Consider the following 7095-nt stretch of genomic DNA (forward strand, 5'->3'; position numbering starts at 1 on the left):
GTGTATGTATGTATATATGTATTATTTTTCTTAGGTGCCATCAAGTTGAATATGACTCAGCAATCCGATTAACAAAAGATCTGAACCTAGTCCTGTCCTGTGCCATCCTCATACTTCCTGACACACAAGAGCCAATTGCTTCAGTCACCTAGTCAATCCACCCATTTGAGGGTCTTCCTCTTCTTCACCAACCCTCCAGCCTCCCCAGCATCATGTCCCTCTCCAAGGCATAGCACCTCCTAGCAATATGTCCAAAATATGTGAAGCAAAGCCTCATCATCCTTGCCTGCAAAGAGCACTCTGGCTGTACCCTCTCCAAGACATATATATTCATTTTCTTAGAAGTCCATGGAATAAATGTTCAGTGCTCTTCTCCAACACCACAACTCAAAAGCATCAATTCTTTTTCTGTCATCCTTTTTCATTGTCCAGGTCTCAGATGCATAGCTAGTAATTGGAAAGACCATGGCTTGAATCAGATGCACCTTAGTCTTCAAACTGACATCACTGCTTCTCATTAATTTGGAAAGGTCCCTAACTGCAGATTTTCCCAGTACAATGCATCTCTTTATTTCTTGACTGCTCATACCAAGGGTGTTAATCGTGAATCCAAGCAAGATGAAGCTGTTAACAGTTTCAATCTTCTCTCCATCCATCATGACACTGCCTATTGGACCAGTGGTAAGAATTTTTGTCTTCTTGACAGTGAGACACAATCCATACTGAAGGCTGCATTCCTTGATCTTGGGCAACAAGTGCTTCAAATCCTCCTCCCCTTCAGCAAGTTGTGTCATCTACACAACACAAGTTATTGATGAGTGTCCCTCAAATCCTGATGCCATATTCCTCTTCATAGAGTCTGTCCACCTTCCCGGCTAATTTTCTCAGCATATAGATTGAACAGGTATAGAGATAGAATACAACCCTGACACACTCCCTTTCCAATTCCCAACCATGCAGTACACTCTTGTTTCGTTCGTACAACAGTCTACTACTCCAGGTATAAGTTCCTCATGAGCACTATCAAGCACTATCCCATTCTTCTCAATGTCAGCCACAACTTGTCATGATCCACACAGTCAAATGCCTTTCATATAGTCAATAAAGCACAAACAGACATTCTTCTGATATTCCTTACTTTCAGCCAGAATCCATTTGATATCAGCAATGATATCCCTGGTGCCACAACTTCTTCTAAATTCCACTTGAACTTCTGGCAAATCCCCTTCTATGTACTGTCCCAGCTGTTTTTGAATGATCTTCAGCAGTATTTTGCTAGCATGTGATATAAGTGATATTGTTTGATAATTTCCACATTCCATTGTATTACCCTTCTTGGGAATAGGAACAAATATGGACCTCTTCCAATCCATTGGCCAGACAGCCGTCCTCCAAATATCTCATTCACAATCAGCTTTGTTAGGAAGCCTTTGCATGAGCAAGCAGGATCTGGTGGGTGGAGCTTGGTATTTAAAAATCAGTCTGGTCCTGACTGTGAGTGAGCTTTTAGCTTGGCAAAGTGGGATCCTGGTGTATAAATGTTTTGTTTTGTTGATATATTTGCATATGTATATATATACATATGTGTGTGTGTATATGTAAATGGAATATATAAATGTATATATTCCATCACACACACACACACACACACACTGTGGAATATTATGCAACTTAAGGAGAATTTTTTAAAATTGGTTTACTTACAAAGTTCATATACATTGTTTTTCACACTAGATCTTTCCCATTTCCTTAACCCACCCCCTCCTCCCATCAAATTGTGGGACACTATGATTAACCACCACCACCCTACCCACCTCCAATCCCTCATACTCACTTCTTTACAGCCTCCCCCTTGGATCCCCAAAAATGTTCCACAATAATGGTCTTATACAGTATTTGTCCTTATGGGACTGAATTAGCTCACTGAGCATAATGCTCTCTAGTCCCTCCCAAGTTAGTTATTGATTTACAAGGTCATTACTCCTATGTGCTACATAGTATTCCATCCTATGAAAATACTGTAATTTCTCAAGCCATTCAAGTTGGGCTATTTCTATATTCTTGCAGTATGAATAATGCTGCTATGAATATTGGTGTACAAGCCTCCTTTTAAGCCTTATTTCTCATTTTCTGGGTATATTCCAAGCACTGGACTAGCTGGATCATAAGGAATTTCTATGTTCAGCTTTCTGAGGATACATCAAACTTCCAGAGTGCTTGTACCATTTTACAATTCCACCAACAAGTATAAGAGCTCCTATCTCACCACATTCTCGCCAATATATATTACTTGCTGTCCTGTTCAACGTTGTCACTGCTACTGGAGTGAGATGGTATCTCACTGTGGTTTTGATTTGCATCTTTCTTATTGCCAGGGATTTTGAGCATTTCTTCTTGTGTCTGTTGGCCATCTGAATATCTTACTCTGTGAAAATTCTTTCCATGTATTTTGCCCTTTTTGTAATTGGGTTATCAGCCTTTTTCTTGTGGAGGCCCAGGATTATTCTGTAAACTTTTGATATAACACCTTTGTCTAAAATGTTATTACCAAATATTTTTTGTGGTTTTTTTTCCAATCAGTGGGTTTTCTTTTCACTCTGTTGGAAAGAGTTTTTGATGTGCACAGGGATTTCATCTTTAGAAGGATCCATTCATCAGTTTTTATCCTCTCTAGATTGTGCATTTCTGACTGTATCTTGATACCACAGATGAGGCCTTCTGAACTAGATCCCAGTTTGTCTTTGATGAAGTTTATGGTTTGGGGCTTTACTCTCAGGTCTCCTTGAGTTGATTTTTTTTTATGCTGTGAGATGTGAATCTTGTTTCAGCCTCCTACAATAAGCAATGCACTTATGCCAATACCGTTTGTTGAAGAGGTTGTCATTTCTCCATTTGATAGGTTTTATTTCCTTGCTGAATATCACTTGACCCTACATAGAGAGGTCCATTTCTGGGTTATCAATTCTATTCCATTGATCTATATGCTTGTCATTATATCAGTACCATGACGTTTTGATTACTACCACTATGTAGTAGGTTTTGAGGTCAGGAAGTACTATGCCTCCCATTTCATTTTTGTGTTTCAGAGGTGCTTTGCTTATTTGGGGTCTCTCTCCTCTCTAAATAAATGTGACAAGTTCCCTTTTGATATCCTTGAAAAATTAATTTGGAATCTACAATGGGATTGCATTGAACATGTAGATTACTCTTGATAGGATTGCCATTTTCACAATATTGAATCTTCCTATTCCTGAACAGGGCACATTTTTCCATTTATGCAGGTCTTTTATTGTGTCTCACAGAAATGTTCTGTAGTTTTCTCTGTGTAGGTTTTTTGTGTCTCTAGTTAGGTTCACTTCCAGTATCTCCATTTGTGGTTGGCTATTGTAAATGGTATTGCTTTCTTAGTTTCTTTCTCTGGCTTCTTTTGTTATTGTAGAGGAATTCTACTGATTTTTGGATATCCATCTTATATCCTGCCACTCTACTAAACTAGTCTACTAGATCTAACAAGGTGTCTTTTTGTATAGTATTTTTTAAGTATTCTGTGTACACTATCATATTGTCTGCATATAGCACATTGTCACCATTTCTTTTCTAATCTGGATGCCTTTTATTTCCTTCTCTTGTCATATTGCCCTAGCAAGTACTTCCAAAGCAATGTTGAATAGAAATGGTGACATTGGGCATCCTTGTCTGGTTTCTGTTCACAAGGAAAATGCTTTTAGTCTTTCTCCATTGAGAATGATATTGGCTCTTGGTTTTGCATATACACTTTACACTATGTTGAGGAAATTCCCTTCTATTCAAACTTTCCAAATGTCTTTATCACAAAAGGGTGTTGGATTTTGTCAAATTTCTCTTCTGCATCAATTGCTAAGGTCATATGGTTCTTGTTATTTACTTTGTTAATATGGTGAGTTATGTTGATTGTTTTTCTTATGTTGAACCATCCTTGCATTCCTGTTATGAATCCCACATGGTCATGATGAATTAATTTTTTTTATGTGCATTTGGATTATATTGGCTAAGATTTTGTTAAGATTGCTCTGTCTATATTCATGAGAAATATTTGTCTGTAGTTTTCTTTGTTGGTAATATCTTTGCCTGGTTTTGGTATTGGGATTATGATTGTTTCATAGAATAACTCTGGAAGCGTTCCTTTTTCTATTTTTTTTTAAATACTCTAAGTAGAATTGGTGATAGATCTTCTCAGAATATTTGTTAGAATTCAGCTGTAAAGGCATCTGGTGCAGGACTTTTCTTATGGGGAAGTCTTTTTGACCTATTAAATTTCTTCTTTTGTGATGGGTCTGTCCAAGTGTTCTACATCTGTCCTTGACAATCTGAGTAGGACATGAGTTTCAAGAAATTTGTCAATATCCTCTCAGTTTTCTTATTTATCCGGGTATAACTTTTCATAGTATTCTGATATTATCAACTTAATTTCATCTGGTTCTGTTGTGATGTAACCTTTACAACTTTTTAACTGAGTAATCTATGTCTTCTCTTTTTCCCCCCCCTTAATTTTTAAAGTTGGCTAGAGGTTTGTAAATTTTATTGACCCTTTTGAAAAAAACAGCTTTTGTTCTTATTGATGGTTTCAACTGTTTTTCTGTTTTCTTTCTCATTGATTTCAACTCTTATTCTTATCATTTCCTTTTTTTCTAGAGGCTATGAGATTAGATTGTTGTTCTTTTTTTTTTTATGAAGGTGTTGAGTTAAATAATTGATTTTTCTTCATTTTTATGTGCATGCTTATTGCTATGAACTGTCCTCTGAGCACTGCCATAGCTATATCCCAGAGGTTTTGGTATGTTGTATGTTCGTTTTCATTTATTTCAAGGAAATTTTTAATTTCACTCTTTATTTCTTTTATAACCCAATTGTGTTCTAGCAGAGAGTTAAGTTTCCACATGGATGGTTTTGTAAGCTTTACCCTCCTGTGGTTAATTTATAGTTTTATGCCACTGTGATCTGAGAAGATATTTTGTATCAATGTTTTTAAATTTGTTGAGGCTTGCTTTGTATCCTAATATATCGTTGATTCTGGAGAATATACCATACACACTTAAGAAGAAAGTTAATTCAGTTTTAGTTCATTTCTGTACCCTAAATACATCCACAAGGTCAAGTTGATTAAATGTATAGTTTAGATCTTCTGCATCTTTGCTAAGTTTCTTTTGAGTTGACCTATCCTTTGGTGATAGTGGTATGTTGAAGTCTCCTACCTATTTCTTTTTTCAATTTTGTTAGCTGTTGTTTTATATATTTTGCAGGTTATCATTTACTGCATAAATCTTGACCAAGGTTATGTCTTCTTGATCTAGTGTGCCTTTAATCAATATATAATGCCCTCCCTTATCTTTTATAACTGTTTTCATTCTGAAATCTATTTTATCAGAGATTAGTATTGACACTCCTGCTTTTTTTGTGGTTGTCATGTGTATGGTATATTTTTTCCAACTTTTCACTTTAGTCTTTCTTCCATTTTATAGATGTGTCTCTTGTGGGTAACATATTGATGGATTTTGTTTTATATCAGTTTTGCTACTTTTTCCTCTTAATTGGCATATTTAGTCCATTCCTACTAATCGTACATACAGTATCAGTCTGAAGCTATTTAGGACAGAGAGATCACAGAACAATCTGATTAGAGAAAGTTTCATATACAGAACTAGTATAGGATAGGTATTAAGAAATAAAGAGAATTCTAGTCATGGGACCTAGTGGAAATGAGCATCCAACCATGCAGTGTCTCCAGTTTAAGCGCAGTGCCAGCCCACGTCCAGGGGCGGCAGTAGTGAGACCAGTGCTGTGCTCTCTAGCCTCTTTTCCCCTACATGCTTTCTCCCCACTCCTCTGAGTAACTTGGCTCCAGGGCCGCTGCTCCCTCACCCGCCCACCTCCTACTGCCAAGAGCTGCGCCACCACCAGTCTCAGCTGCCGGCACTCTGCTTCTGACGGCCTTTGTGGCACAGGCTGGACGCTTCTCCCCACTTCACACCCACCACTCAAAATAAAGTTTGAAGAGAGGAGGGAAGAGGGGCACTATGGAAAGAAGGATCCACCTGGAGCTGAGCAACCAGACTCTGGCAGCTGTCCAATAACTTGTTCTGGGCAACTGCAAGTCAAATGTGGGAAAATTGAGGGTTTAACTATTGAATTTGTGAACTTGGAGTTCCTCAGTTTAATAAATGTAGACTTGACTTCATTTTCAAATCTCCTCAAATTACCAAAATTGAAAAAGCTTGAGCTCAGTGAAAATAGAATCTTTGGATGTCTGGACATGTGAGCAGAAAAGCTTCCAAACCTCACACAACTACACTGAGTGGAAATAAACTGAAGGATATCAGTACCTTGAAGCCCTTGAAAAAATTGGAGAATCTGAAAGTCTGTATCTGTTTAACTGTGAGGTCACCAACTTGAATGATTTCTGAGAGAATGTCTTCAAGCGCCTGCCCCAGCTGACCAACCTGTACGGCTGTGACGAAGAGGACCAGGAAGCTCTGACTCACGTGCTGAGGTGGGTGGTGTGGACGATGAAGAGGAGGATGAAGGAAGGATGAGGAGAGGATGAAGAGGATGATTTTTATGAAGAAGAGAATGAAGATTAAGACGAAGATGAAGATGTAGAAGAGGAAGAAGATGAACTTAGAAGGAAGGAAGAAGAATTTGGCCATGATGGAGAAGTTGATGAAGATTAGGATGAGGATGAAGATGAAGACAAGGATGAGGAAGAAAGTGGGAAAGGTGAAAAGAGGAAGAGAAGAGCAGATGATGAAGGAGAAGATGATTAAGACCCCAGATAACTCACAAAAAAAGAACTGTTCAGTGTCGGTTGGACTGTTCATATGGATTTGGTAGCTGTTTAAAAATAAACAAATAAAATAAATAAAATAAAAAAGGGATCCAAGATGGTGGCAGAGGCGGAGACAATGTGGTGAGCTGCGGGAGCAGTAGACCACTTGGAGAAGGGCCACTATGGCCTTCTACAGACCTCTGTTTATTGATAATTAAACAGTTAAACAGTTGATGACTGGTCTTCAGTGAAGATCAAGGCTCAACAACAGGAATTCAAGGATTCCCAAGGAG

The 7095-nt window shown here is 38.0% G+C and overlaps 1 pseudogene; it reads left to right on the forward strand.

The window, feature by feature from the left end:
- Positions 1-6053: 6053 nt before the first annotated feature.
- On the forward strand, positions 6054-6800 carry LOC102846567 (annotated as a pseudogene).
- Positions 6801-7095: the final 295 nt, after the last annotated feature.

Source organism: Elephantulus edwardii, unplaced genomic scaffold (assembly GCF_000299155.1).
Source record: "Elephantulus edwardii isolate Elephantulus edwardi_28Jun2011 unplaced genomic scaffold, EleEdw1.0 scaffold00154, whole genome shotgun sequence".
Lineage (NCBI taxonomy): Eukaryota > Metazoa > Chordata > Mammalia > Macroscelidea > Macroscelididae > Elephantulus > Elephantulus edwardii.